This window comes from Ambystoma mexicanum, chromosome 5p, assembly GCF_040938575.1.
Source record: "Ambystoma mexicanum isolate Mex_15411 chromosome 5p, UKY_AmexF1_1, whole genome shotgun sequence".
Classification (NCBI taxonomy): Eukaryota; Metazoa; Chordata; class Amphibia; order Caudata; family Ambystomatidae; genus Ambystoma; species Ambystoma mexicanum.
In genome coordinates, this window is record NC_090930.1 from 37,548,692 (window position 1) to 37,564,543 (window position 15,852).

Genomic DNA, 15,852 nt, shown 5'->3' on the forward strand with positions numbered 1-15,852 from the left:
TCAGAAGCCAGTGAGCATGCTGTGAGGGGGGAAGAACGTTGGGCTCCTCAATAGCTGTGCTCTGTGCCAATCAGAAGCCACTGAGCGCGCTGTGAGGGGGAAGAACGTTGGGCTCCTCAATAGCCGTGCTCTGTGCCAATCACAAGCCACTGAGCGCGCTGTGAGGGGGGAAGAACGCTGGGCTCCTCAATAGCCGTGCTCTGTGCCAATCAGAGGCCACAGAGCGCGCTGTGAGGGGGGAAGAACGCTGGGCTCCTCAATAGCCGTGCTCTGTGCCAATCAGAGGCCACAGAGCGCGCTGTGAGGGGGGAAGAACGCTGGGCTCCTCAATAGCCGTGCTCTGTGCCAACCAGAAGCCACTGAGCGCGCTGTGAGGGGGGAAGAACATTGGGCTCCTCAATAGCCGTGCTCTGTGCCAATCAGAAGCCAGTGAGCGCGCTGTGAGGGGGGAAGAACATTGGGCTCCTCAATAGCCGCGCTCTGTGCCAATCACAAGCCACTGAGCGCGCTGTGAGGGGGGAAGAACGCTGGGCTCCTCAATAGCCGTGCTCTGTGCCAATCAGAAGCCACAGAGCGCGCTGTGAGGGGGGAAGAACGCTGGGCTCCTCAATAGCCGTGCTCTGTGCCAACCAGAAGCCACTGAGCGCGCTGCGAGGGGGGAAGAACATTGGGCTCCTCAATAGCCGTGCTCTGTGCCAATCAGAAGCCAGTGAGCACGCTGCGAGGGGGGAAGAACATTGGGCTCCTCAATAGCCATGCTCTGTGCCAATCAGAAGCCAGTGAGCGTGCTGCGAGGGGGGAAGAACATTGGGCTCCTCAATAGCCGTGCTCTGTGCCAATCAGAAGTCAGTGCGCCCTGAGGGGGGAAGAACATTGGGCTCCTCAATAGCCGTGCTCTGTGCCAATCAGAAGCCAGTGAGCGCGCTGTGAGGGGGGAAGAACATTGGGCTCCTCAATAGCCGTGCTCTGTGCCAATCAGAAGCCAGTGAGCGCGCTGTGAGGGGGGAAGAACATTGGGCTCCTCAATAGCCATGCTCTGTGCCAATCAGAAGCCAGTGAGCGCGCTGTGAGGGGGGAAGAACATTGGGCTCCTCAATGGCCGTGCTCTGTGCCAATCAGAAGCCACTGAGCGCGCTGTGAGGGGAGAAGAACATTGGGCTCCTCAATAGCCGTGCTCTGTGCCAATCAGAAGCCACAGAGCGCGCTGTGAGTTGGGAAGAACATTGGGCTCCTCAATAGCCGTGCTATGTACCAATCACAAGCCACTGAGCGCGCTGTGAGGGGGGAAGAACATTGGGCTCCTCAATAGCCGTGCTCTGTGCCAATCAGAAGCCACTGAGCGTGCTGTGAGGGGGGAAGAACGTTGGGCTCCTCAATAGCCATGCTCTGTGCCAATCACAAGCCACTGAGCGCGCTGTGAGGGGGGAAGAACGCTGGGCTCCTCAATAGCCGTGCTCTGTGCCAATCAGAAGCCAGTGCGCCCTGAGGGGGGAAGAACATTGGGCTCCTCAATAGCCGTGCTCTGTGCCAATCAGAAGCCAGTGAGCGCGCTGTGAGGGGGAAGAACATTGGGCTCCTCAATAGCCATGCTCTGTGCCAATCAGAAGCCAGTGAGCGCTGTGAGGGGGGAAGAACATTGGGCTCCTCAATGGCCGTGCTCTGTGCCAATCAGAAGCCACTGAGCGCGCTGTGAGGGGAGAAGAACATTGGGCTCCTCAATAGCCGTGCTCTGTGCCAATCAGAAGCCACAGAGCGCGCTGTGAGGGGGGAAGAACATTGGGCTCCTCAATAGCCGTGCTCTGTACCAATCACAAGCCACTGAGCGCGCTGTGAGGGGGGAAGCACATTGGGCTCCTCAATAGCCGTGCTCTGTGCCAATCAGAAGCCAGTGTGCGCGCTGAGTGCGCTCTGTGAGGGGGGGAAGAACATTGCGCTAAAGACGCCAAAGCGTGACTCCGTGATTTAATACCTGCCTCCAACAATATGGGTCTCGAGTATAGCCGGCTGAACCGCAGAGTGGGTTTGCAAAAAAGGAAGAAGTGAGCAGGCGTCTCTTTCTTTGGCAGCACCACATAAGGGACAGCCAGAAGAGCCAGAGCCTTTGCATTTAGAAGTCAAGGCCGCAATCGGCCAGATCCCCCGGTCTGAACCTCGTGCATAAGGATCTTGCATACACAGGTGTGATCAGATCTAAGTAGGCTTGAAAGCCGTATGTGTGCCTGTTCTCTAAATAATCCAGGTTTAACGTTTCGCAGAGGAGAAGATTCCAAGCTGTCTCTTTGCTGAGGGGTTTGATTTGACTCCACCTTGAAGGACAAAGGCTCCCAGGACTCTTCCAAAACTCGCCCACATTTAGACAGAATAATCCATCTTTAATAGAGAGCCATTTCCAACCACCGTATTCCAGTGGACTAAGGCAGTCGGTGCTCTAGGGGGTACAGATAGTAATTTCTTCAATAGTTATTTCACCCTCTAAGTATCTTCGCAGCTCCCTCATAGCCCAATAGCTCAGCACCACATAGTGTAGACGAAACTGCCTGCTTCTGGTATAGTTCTAACGCTGGTGGGAAAGAACCACTCCCGTGACGAATAAAAAAGATAGGATGGCGCCACTACATTTATTTAATGTGACAGCGGCCCTCCTTATCTGAGAAGCCCATCCTGGACGTGCCTGAAATCTCACACCTAAGTAAACAAAGCCATTAGCCTGTTCTATTGGAATATCATTAATCGTTATTTTGATCAAAGTGTTCGTGCCAGTATTTGGCTTAATAACCATTGTCTTGGCTTTTTGCCGCATTTGCACAGAGACCTAGCTCCCTAGATTTGCTTTGAAAAATTGAAAGTGATCGCTTCAATCCCTATGGTTTAGTGGCTATTAGGACAGAGTCGTCCGCGTAAAATACTGCTGGGAACTTGGTGGCGGAACGCTTTGGGCTGTCCTGGCTCCCCTTTAATAATTCATCTATAATCACCTGTAGGTTAAATAGAAGGGGGGCCAGGGAACAGCCCTGTCTGACCCCCGATGCCACCTCAAAGAACGATATCTGATTATAATCCGTGTTATAACGAACACAGGACACAGTGATCGAATCGAGTGACAATACAATGCTTATCGGGTACTCTGGGACCGCACGTTCCGGCAGCACCCGGCAGAGCTTCTCAGTGGATACCGAGTCAAACGCAGTCCACAAATCCACAAACAGAACATAGAAATGCATTTTTTATAAAACAGAATATTTCTGAATAATAATAAAAAACATAAAACACTGATCGACCTTTCCACGCCCTTTCTGGAACCCTGCCTTATGCACACTAATCACCCTATTGTTATCGACCCAAAATTAGAGATATTTCAAAATTATTTTCTCAAAAAATGTACCTGCCCCATCTAGAAAAGACAATGATTGGAAATTGGCTGGCATAAGCCTTCGGATAATGACCACCTTATGCCTCGAATCAAGTATCCTACCTGAAGATAATACTTGATTTTATTTTATTTTATCTGTACCATGCACCATAAACCCTGAGGCATGAGGGGGCCAACAAACAAACAATTTACAAGAATAAATTGCCCATATACTGAGCAAAAAATCAGGGATACACAGACACTTTAAAAACATCAAGAAAGAAGTAACAGCAAGGTGTATTATGAAAGAACATATATAATGAGTGAGATAAATCAGTTCACAATAATTCTCAACTTAGTGGAGGAAAGAATACCATGGACCACCAATAGTACCATCAGTGTTCTCAATGGACCACCAATAATACCATCAGTGTTCTCAATGGACCACCAATAATACCATCAGTGTTCTCAATGGACCACCAATAATACCATCAGTGTTCTCAATGGACCACCAATAATACCATCAGTGTTCTCAATGGACCACCAATAATACCATCAGTGTTCTCAATGGACCACCAATAATACCATCAGTGTTCTCAATGGACCACCAATAATACCATCAGTGTTCTCAATGGACCACCAATAATACCATCAGTGTTCTCAATGGACCACCAATAATACCATCGGTGTTCTCAATGGACCACCAATAATACCATCAGTGTTCTCAATGGACCACCAATAATACCATCAGTGTTCTCAATGGATTACCAATAATACCATCAGTGTTCTCAATGGACCACCAATAATACCATCAGTGTTCTCAATGGACCACCAATAATACCATCAGTGTTCTCAATGGACCACCAATAATACCATCAGTGTTCTCAATGGAACACCAATAATACCATCAGTGTTCTCAATGGACCACCAATAATACCATCAGTGTTCTCAATGGACCACCAATAATACCATCAGTGTTCTCAATGGACCACCAATAATACCATCAGTGTTCTCAATGGACCACCAATAATACCATCAGTGTTCTCAATGGACCACCAATAATACCATCAGTGTTCTCAATGGACCACCAATAATACCATCAGTGTTCTCAATGGACCACCAATAATACCATCAGTGTTCTCAATGGACCACCAATAATACCATCAGTGTTCTCAATGGACCACCAATAATACCATCAGTGTTCTCAATGGACCACCAATAATACCATCAGTGTTCTCAATGGACCACCAATAATACCATCAGTGTTCTCAATGGACCACCAATAATACCATCATTGTTCTCAATGGAACACCAATAATACCATCAGTGTTCTCAATGGACCACCAATAATACCATCAGTGTTCTCAATGGACCACCAATAATACCATCATTGTTCTCAATGGAACACCAATAATACCATCAGTGTTCTTACCATCAGTGTTCTCAATGGAACACCAATAATACCATCAGTGTTCTCAATGGACCACCAATAATACCATCAGTGTTCTCAATGGACCACCAATAATACCATCAGTGTTCTCAATGGACCACCAATAATACCATCAGTGTTCTCAATGGACCACCAATAATACCATCAGTGTTCTCAATGGACCACCAATAATACCATCAGTGTTCTCAATGGAAGACCAATAATACCATCAGTGTTCTCAATGGACCACCAATAATACCATCAGTGTTCTCAATGGACCACCAATAATACCATCAGTGTTCTCAATGGACCACCAATAATACCATCAGTGTTCTCAATGGACCACCAATAATACCATCAGTGTTCTCAATGGAAGACCAATAATACCATCAGTGTTCTCAATGGAAGACCAATAATACCATCAGTGTTCTCAATGGACCACCAATAATACCATCAGTGTTCTCAATGGACCACCAATAATACCATCAGTGTTCTCAATGGAAGACCAATAATACCATCAGTGTTCTCAATGGACCACCAATAATACCATCAGTGTTCTCAATGGACCACCAATAATACCATCAGTGTTCTCAATGGACCACCAATAATACCATCAGTGTTCTCAATGGAAGACCAATAATACCATCAGTGTTCTCAATGGAAGACCAATAATACCATCAGTGTTCTCAATGGACCACCAATAATACCATCAGTGTTCTCAATGGACCACCAATAATACCATCAGTGTTCTCAATGGACCACCAATAATACCATCAGTGTTCTCAATGGACCACCAATAATACCATCAGTGTTCTCAATGGAAGACCAATAATACCATCAGTGTTCTCAATGGAAGACCAATAATACCATCAGTGTTCTCAATGGACCACCAATAATACCATCAGTGTTCTCAATGGACCACCAATAATACCATCAGTGTTCTCAATGGACCACCAATAATACCATCAGTGTTCTCAATGGAAGACCAATAATACCATCAGTGTTCTCAATGGACCACCAATAATACCATCAGTGTTCTCAATGGACCACCAATAATACCATCAGTGTTCTCAATGGACCACCAATAATACCATCAGTGTTCTCAATGGAAGACCAATAATACCATCAGTGTTCTCAATGGAAGACCAATAATACCATCAGTGTTCTCAATGGACCACCAATAATACCATCAGTGTTCTCAATGGACCACCAATAATACCATCAGTGTTCTCAATGGAAGACCAATAATACCATCAGTGTTCTCAATGGACCACCAATAATACCATCAGTGTTCTCAATGGACCACCAATAATACCATCAGTGTTCTCAATGGACCACCAATAATACCATCAGTGTTCTCAATGGACCACCAATAATACCATCAGTGTTCTCAATGGACCACCAATAATACCATCAGTGTTCTCAATGGACCACCAATAATACCATCAGTGTTCTCAATGGACCACCAATAATACCATCAGTGTTCTCAATGGAACACCAATAATACCATCAGTGTTCTCAATGGACCACCAATAATACCATCAGTGTTCTCAATGGAACACCAATAATACCATCAGTGTTCTCAATGGAACACCAATAATACCATCAGTGTTCTCAATGGAAGACCAATAATACCATCAGTGTTCTCAATGGAACACCAATAATACCATCAGTGTTCTCAATGGAAGACCAATAATACCATCAGTGTTCTCAATGGAAGACCAATAATACCATCAGTGTTCTCAATGGACCACCAATAATACCATCAGTGTTCTCAATGGAACACCAATAATACCATCAGTGTTCTCAATGGACCACCAATAATACCATCAGTGTTCTCAATGGACCACCAATAATACCATCAGTGTTCTCAATGGACCACCAATAATACCATCAGTGTTCTCAATGGACCACCAATAATACCATCAGTGTTCTCAATGGACCACCAATAATACCATCAGTGTTCTCAATGGACCACCAATAATACCATCAGTGTTCTCAATGGAACACCAATAATACCATCAGTGTTCTCAATGGAACACCAATAATACCATCAGTGTTCTCAATGGAAGACCAATAATACCATCAGTGTTCTCAATGCAACACCAATAATACCATCAGTGTTCTCAATGGACCACCAATAATACCATCAGTGTTCTCAATGGACCACCAATAATACCATCAGTGTTCTCAATGGACCACCAATAATACCATCAGTGTTCTCAATGGACCACCAATAATACCATCAGTGTTCTCAATGGACCACCAACAATACCATCAGTGTTCTCAATGCAACACCAATAATACCATCAGTGTTCTCAATGGACCACCAATAATACCATCAGTGTTCTCAATGGATTACCAACAATACCATCAGTGTTCTCAATGCAACACCAATAATACCATCAGTGTTCTCAATGGACCACCAATAATACCATCAGTGTTCTCAATGGATTACCAACAATACCATCAGTGTTCTCAATGGACCACCAATAATACCATCAGTGTTCTCAATGGAACACCAATAATACCATCAGTGTTCTCAATGGACCACCAATAATACCATCAGTGTTCTCAATGGAACACCAATAATACCATCAGTGTTCTCAATGGACCACCAATAATACCATCAGTGTTCTCAATGGACCACCAATAATACCATCAGTGTTCTCAATGGACCACCAATAATACCATCAGTGTTCTCAATGGAAGACCAATAATACCATCAGTGTTCTCAATGGAAGACCAATAATACCATCAGTGTTCTCAATGGAAGACCAATAATACCATCAGTGTTCTCAATGGAAGACCAATAATACCATCAGTGTTCTCAATGGAAGACCAATAATACCATCAGTGTTCTCAATGGAAGACCAATAATACCATCAGTGTTCTCAATGGAAGACCAATAATACCATCAGTGTTCTCAATGCAACACCAATAATACCATCAGTGTTCTCAATGGACCACCAATAATACCATCAGTGTTCTCAATGGATTACCAACAATACCATCAGTGTTCTCAATGCAACACCAATAATACCATCAGTGTTCTCAATGGACCACCAATAATACCATCAGTGTTCTCAATGGACCACCAATAATACCATCAGTGTTCTCAATGGATTACCAACAATACCATCAGTGTTCTCAATGGACCACCAATAATACCATCAGTGTTCTCAATGGACCACCAATAATACCATCAGTGTTCTCAATGGAACACCAATAATACCATCAGTGTTCTCAATGGACCACCAATAATACCATCAGTGTTCTCAATGGAACACCAATAATACCATCAGTGTTCTCAATGGACCACCAATAATACCATCAGTGTTCTCAATGGACCACCAATAATACCATCAGTGTTCTCAATGGACCACCAATAATACCATCAGTGTTCTCAATGGAAGACCAATAATACCATCAGTGTTCTCAATGGAACACCAATAATACCATCAGTGTTCTCAATGGAAGACCAATAATACCATCAGTGTTCTCAATGGAAGACCAATAATACCATCAGTGTTCTCAATGGAAGACCAATAATACCATCAGTGTTCTCAATGGAAGACCAATAATACCATCAGTGTTCTCAATGGAACACCAATAATACCATCAGTGTTCTCAATGGATTACCAACAATACCATCAGTGTTCTCAATGCAACACCAATAATACCATCAGTGTTCTCAATGGACCACCAATAATACCATCAGTGTTCTCAATGGATTACCAACAATACCATCAGTGTTCTCAATGGACCACCAATAATACCATCAGTGTTCTCAATGGACCACCAATAATACCATCAGTGTTCTCAATGGAACACCAATAATACCATCAGTGTTCTCAATGGACCACCAATAATACCATCAGTGTTCTCAATGGAACACCAATAATACCATCAGTGTTCTCAATGGACCACCAATAATACCATCAGTGTTCTCAATGGACCACCAATAATACCATCAGTGTTCTCAATGGAACACCAATAATACCATCAGTGTTCTCAATGGAAGACCAATAATACCATCAGTGTTCTCAATGGAACACCAATAATACCATCAGTGTTCTCAATGGAAGACCAATAATACCATCAGTGTTCTCAATGGACCACCAATAATACCATCAGTGTTCTCAATGGATTACCAACAATACCATCAGTGTTCTCAATGGACCACCAATAATACCATCAGTGTTCTCAATGGAAGACCAATAATACCATCAGTGTTCTCAATGGAAGACCAATAATACCATCAGTGTTCTCAATGGACCACCAATAATACCATCATTGTTCTCAATGGAACACCAATAATACCATCAGTGTTCTCAATGGACCACCAATAATAACATCAGTGTTCTCAATGGACCACCAATAATACCATCATTGTTCTCAATGGAACACCAATAATACCATCAGTGTTCTTACCATCAGTGTTCTCAATGGAACACCAATAATACCATCAGTGTTCTCAATGGAACACCAATAATACCATCAGTGTTCTCAATGGAAGACCAATAATACCATCAGTGTTCTCAATGGATTACCAACAATACCATCAGTGTTCTCAATGCAACACCAATAATACCATCAGTGTTCTCAATGGACCACCAATAATACCATCAGTGTTCTCAATGGATTACCAACAATACCATCAGTGTTCTCAATGGACCACCAATAATACCATCAGTGTTCTCAATGGACCACCAATAATACCATCAGTGTTCTCAATGGAACACCAATAATACCATCAGTGTTCTCAATGGACCACCAATAATACCATCAGTGTTCTCAATGGAACACCAATAATACCATCAGTGTTCTCAATGGACCACCAATAATACCATCAGTGTTCTCAATGGACCACCAATAATACCATCAGTGTTCTCAATGGACCACCAATAATACCATCAGTGTTCTCAATGGAAGACCAATAATACCATCAGTGTTCTCAATGGAACACCAATAATACCATCAGTGTTCTCAATGGAAGACCAATAATACCATCAGTGTTCTCAATGGACCACCAATAATACCATCAGTGTTCTCAATGGATTACCAACAATACCATCAGTGTTCTCAATGGACCACCAATAATACCATCAGTGTTCTCAATGGAAGACCAATAATACCATCAGTGTTCTCAATGGAAGACCAATAATACCATCAGTGTTCTCAATGGAAGACCAATAATACCATCAGTGTTCTCAATGGACCACCAATAATACCATCAGTGTTCTCAATGGAACACCAATAATACCATCAGTGTTCTCAATGGACCACCAATAATACCATCAGTGTTCTCAATGGACCACCAATAATACCATCATTGTTCTCAATGGAACACCAATAATACCATCAGTGTTCTTACCATCAGTGTTCTCAATGGAACACCAATAATACCATCAGTGTTCTCAATGGAACACCAATAATACCATCAGTGTTCTCAATGGACCACCAATAATACCATCAGTGTTCTCAATGGAACACCAATTGTTAATCTGTAACAGACGGGTGACTTTTACATCTTGAGTTCTAACACAGTTATAGCCCACTTTTTGGTTGAACCAGGCTAGGATTTTGTTCTTGAGTGCCCCCCCACGATTCAAATGTCCTCGGTTCGTCAATATTAGTGATGTTAATGTTTCTAGAGTCAGCCACAAAACTAGGATCCACAATTTTTACCATCGTTCGTTTTTTTAAGCAAATGTCCATGGAAGTTAAAGGGGTAGATGAAGCGGCAGGCTTGGTGGGGGGAACAATACCCCCCCCATTTCACTTTGCCCACTGAGCAGAGATCAGGAAATACTACTTTCACCTGCGGAGACATTCCATTAGGTATAGGCTCATTAAAGTCAGTTTGGCAGCCCTGCTGGAATCCATTCTGAAAGCAAGTTTGAGAGGACTAGGAACACCACCCAGGCCTGAACATCCTCAGCTTTTAAACATGCATCTAGGTCCCGCAGCTTATATTCCTTAAGAAGCAGCCAATTAGCAGGTGCCTTGCAATCGCCCACCCCCTTACCAGCATATGCTCCAGCCCCTTCTCCTGACCAGTCCCCCGTTTTTTCTTTTTTTGACCAGGGTAAAGATATCTGGGCGCCAATGGGCGCTTAGTCCTCTGAAGGATCCGATTCCTTGTCCTCTATTATCTTCCCGGTTACCCCCTCCATGAACACCATGAGGATCAGACATCTTATCAATGATTGTGTATGAGTTGAGGAGGAAGGAAGGGGAAAAGCTTTGCTGGCATCACTCTAGTGATCTTTGTTAGTAAGCGGGAGATGTTTATTCTGAAGCCTGTGTCTCCTTTTAGCACTCAGAGCGAATACTTCTGATAAACGGTATCCAGTCCTATTAGAAGCTGGGGGTGGTGATTGTAGGGCAAGTTCCACCCTGCCCGAGGAATCGAAACGGATAATAGGGGGCATCGTTCCAGGGTTAGAAGTGAATTCAGATTCAGTTTTGGTGAACATGCCTATCACCTTACCTCTGCTATTCTTAATATGTATCAAAAAAGGTAGCAGGCGCTCCTCTCCAGAAAGAAGATGGCATGATAACCTGTTCTGAGATGAGAGTTTGCAGCACACGCTTTTTGCTCACTGTACCTCAGAGAGACAAAGCTTCACCTCACTGATGAGGCCCAACAAGGCTGAAACACGTGTATGGGGTTGCTGTTGGTACTCTTGTTCAGAGAGGAATTGCCATAGCATTTCGGTGCTGGACTGCCCATGTGGGCGGGACAAAGACTGATATGCAAATGGATATTTCCCATCTGTGAAAGGGACAGTGAGCAAAAAGCGTGTGCTGCAAACTCTCATCTCAGAACAGGTTATCATGCCATGTTCTTTCTGGAGAGGAGCGACTGCTACCTTTTTTGAAATATTCTTAATATATAGCTTTGTGGCTGGCACATTTAATAAATTAAGTGGTTAAAGAGTCCAAGATGAAACAGAGCACAGGCGCAGTCAAACAGAGGGGGGAACAGATGCTTACCAGAAAGTGCTACACGGAGCACAATGGAGCTCTGAGCTTGTGGATGAGAAATGCTCAGTAACATGCCGAGGCTCCACAGACAAAAGCATCAGGCACCAAAAGAGACCATAAGAAAACAAGCCGGGTATGTGACCAGATCTGTGACTGGAACACTAGCGTTGGTGCACTTCCCCTCACCAGACGTCGCCACCTGGGAGCACTTACGGGAAAGAGCTATGGGTCGAGAGGTAGAAGACGCAGCAAAATGCTGTAATACTCATGGACAGTCTCACTGCAACGCCACCACGAGATTAGAGGAGAGGACCCTGCACTGGGACAAAACCACATCAGGCCGCACCACCAGAAACAGCCGCCTCGGACGTGAAGGCAAAGGGAAATCTGTGTTCTGCCCCTTCCATCCTTGGTTTGCTCGCACCTACGCATCCTCAGTGCATCCCCTGCCCCCCTGCAGGCCCCCTCGCTCCCCCCTGTCCCTTTCCCCATACCAGCCCCTGTTGCTACTTAGTGCCTTGCTGCTTTTTCTTTTCTTCTTCAAAACCTTCTTTTTGTTGTTCCTTCGCCAGACCTATGGACTCCACATATGGTCTCTGTCCACTCTCTTTTTTCCTCCTCTATGATTAATAGCAGCACCCAGTGGGAGGCCCTCATGGCCCCCTTCCACTCCTCTAAGAACATTACTAATATTTCCCTAAATGGCACCGTCTTGGTCCAAAGCCCTCAGGCCAACCTCCTCCTCTTTGATAGATGCTTCCCACGCCTCATCAACCTTCTTTCTTCTCCTGGTGTCCCTTCTTTCCCTTCTCTGTCTCCTTTGCCTCCACCCTCTGCCACCTCTCTGGCTTCGCCTACTTTTTTTCCGGCTGCTCTGTTGCCTCCCTCCTCTGCCACCTTCATACTGCTCCTTGGCTAGCTTGCCCTCTCCTCCTTCCTCTTCTGCCCACCCTCGGGCTCCTTCTACTCTTCCGCAGGGCATACGTCTGACCTGTACCCCTCCATCGAAGTCTTTCAAGATTGACAACCTTCTCCATATTGCCACTCTCAACTCTATTCAGCTGTCAAACACTTCCCTGACGTCTGCCGTCTCCTGGAAGACGTAGAGCTTGATGTTCTCGGTCTGACAGAGACGTGGTCCACGGCCAGATCCATCATGAGCTTTGACACTCTCCTCCCTGATGGCTAAAAGATCCTCTCTGTGCCCAGTTCCAACCGTACTGGTGGGGGTGTAGCCTTGTTCTTCCCGGAGTGGATCCCTGCCTCTATCATTGCTATGCAGGTCTACTCCTCCTTTGAAGGCCTGGTCTGCAAAGTCTCTCTCTCCTGGCCGCTCTCTCACTCTGGCTACCATCTACCAGCCACCTGGCCAGGTAACCTCCTTACTTTCCGAGTGGGCAAACCTTTCCTCCTTCCTCCTGGCCTTGACCACTTAACTCCTCCTCCTCGGAAACCTCAACATCCACCGGGATGCTTCCTATCCCTCCTCTGGACTCTTTCATAACCTCTGCGACTCTCTTTCTCTCTCTATTCTTCCCTCTGGACCGACTCACTCTGCTGGGCACACCTGGATGTTCTGATCTCCTCAGACCTCCCCCTCTATAAACCCCTCTCCAATCCTCTCTCCTCGAGTGACCGCATTCTCCTCTCCTCTCATATCTCTCTCTCTACCCCTCAGGCCGATCCAACCCCTGCACTGCCACCCACCTTCTTGGTCATCCGATCCATGAAGCGTGTGTCAGCTGAGGCTTTCGCCGCCACTTTCTCTCCCCCTCCTGCACCTCTGGCTGACTCTCATCCTGACACAGTCCTTTTTAACCTCCATTTTTCTATTGCTGACATCCGTGACGTGCTTGCCCCTGTCATGAGGATCTGCTTGAAGCCCAAAGCCAAGTGCAACTCTTGGTACGACTCAGACCTTGTCACCCTTAAACGCACGTGTAGGGTGGCTGAGAGGAAATGTTGGGCATCTTGTGCACCCTCTGACAAGCTGGCCTGCCGCCTGCTCCAAAGGCAGTACCGACTCTCTGTCCTCACTAAGAAGAGAGCACACATCCAGACCCGTGTCTCTGCGGCATCAAACAACTCGGCCAAACTTTTTAGAATCTGCAAGGAGCTGGCCAATCCTGATGCAGACTCTACCTCTCCTGTCCCTCCCACACCCTCTGCACGCCTTGGCGTCAGATTTTATCTAAAAAAAACAGTACATCCTGTCCACCCTCTTCCTCTCTTTCTCCTTCATATTCCTCTACTTTTTCCTCTACCTCTGGCCTTCCTGTGGCCGCCTCTCCTCCTCCCTTCTCTTCCTTTCTGTTGTTCACCCCTGACGAGGTTTCTAGATAAGTCTGATCTATGAAAGTCTCGTCAAAACAAGTTCTTCCCTGTTCATCCAAAACCATCAAGGACCACATTGACACCCTCAATCCAGCCTTGGCCGGCTTCTGCAACCACTCCTTCACCACTGGAACCTTCCATTCCCCCCTGAAGCACTCTCTTGTGCATCCCCTTCTTAAGAAACCCTCTGACAACCCCTCCTGCCCGGCCAACTATTGTCCAATCTCGCTCACTCCTTTTCTGGGCAAGCGTATCACCTCTGCTATATAATATCCATTCTAAATCTTTGTTTACTGGATAGCATGGGTGTTAAACAAGCAAACTATGAGGCAGATTTGATTCTTATCAGTGGGGTGTTTAACATCATCAAAGACTGGATGGGGAACAACAACAAAAGCAAGCTCTTAATTGTTGCAAGTCCAGTTAAACTTATGCTTTTAGGTCCCCAATATGAGGCCTTTCTTATTGGAGGGGACAGAATCCAGGTGTCTAGCTAGGTTGAGACTTTGGAAGTGATTGTTGACTGTCACCTTGATTTTAAGAAGGATGTTTCCTACGTGACTCAGCTTCTATGGCAGGTAAGACCATACTTGTCAGAAGACAATTGGGCTCTGTTAGCTGCAGTAACCATTAATTCCAGGCTGGACTCTTGCAACAATCTTCTGGCCGGTACTAGACAGGCAAATGTCAAGAAATAGCAAGTTGCTCAGAACGGGGCTGTTAGAGCCATCTGTGGCATCAGACGACGAGGTCACGTCTCGGACGCCCAGAGAAAGTTATACTGGCTGCCGATACAACAGAGGATTCTTTTTAAAGCATCCTGCATAGTCTATAAATGCTTTGCTGGGAATGCTTCTGGTTACCTCAAATCTTGAATTAGCAGACTGCCATGCAGACGGGCTCTGCAGTCTAACAATAGGGTTCTACTCTTGCAACCTTGCACCAAACTTAAAAGGTTTGGAGATCTGAGCTTCAAAGCCTGGGATCCAGCAGTCTGGACAATCTACCCCTACTTCCCTCGCTGGCACAGTTCAAAAAAGCCCTCAAAACTAATTTGTTTGATGGTGGGGTTATCTAACTCTATCCGTGCCTGCATCTCATGTTGACACAGTCCTAGCACCTTCTATTGCTTATTTTTATGCTTTCATGTATGTATGTTCTGTCAGCGCTCTGAGGCCTGCGGGCGAGTTGGCGCTTTACAAACATTCTATAGACTAGAATAGAACAGTATCTGTAACCCTACAGTCCCCTTTCCTGCACTTATTAGACACTTTTCTGCACTTCTCACACTTGCACTTGCCACCCGTAGGGTGCACTACTTGTGTTGATTCCTTGTCCTGCACTTGTCCATCCCCTCACCCCCCCTGCCACTTCTCCCCTCCCTAGAAAGAGCGTTGTTTGTTGTCCTCCCTCTGCCTCCCCTCCCTTGCCTTGTCGCACCTTGAAACACTTGTGCATAGGCACGTTACAAATGCCATATCATATCATAAAAATCCGCCACAATGCGGGAGCCCAGATCGATCTCTCATCTTTGTAGAGATCAGCTGGAATTAAATCTGGTCCTGTCGCCTTACTGCTCTTTGTAGAGACAAATGCATCCTCGACATCCTTGACGGTAATACACAGGGTATAACCACTAGTTAACCAGCAAGTAGCTAATGGACAGATTGGCGGGACAGATGCCACATACAAATGAAAGAAATGTTCCCTCCATCTGTCCCCCTTGATGCTGCAAATTGATTGGGAA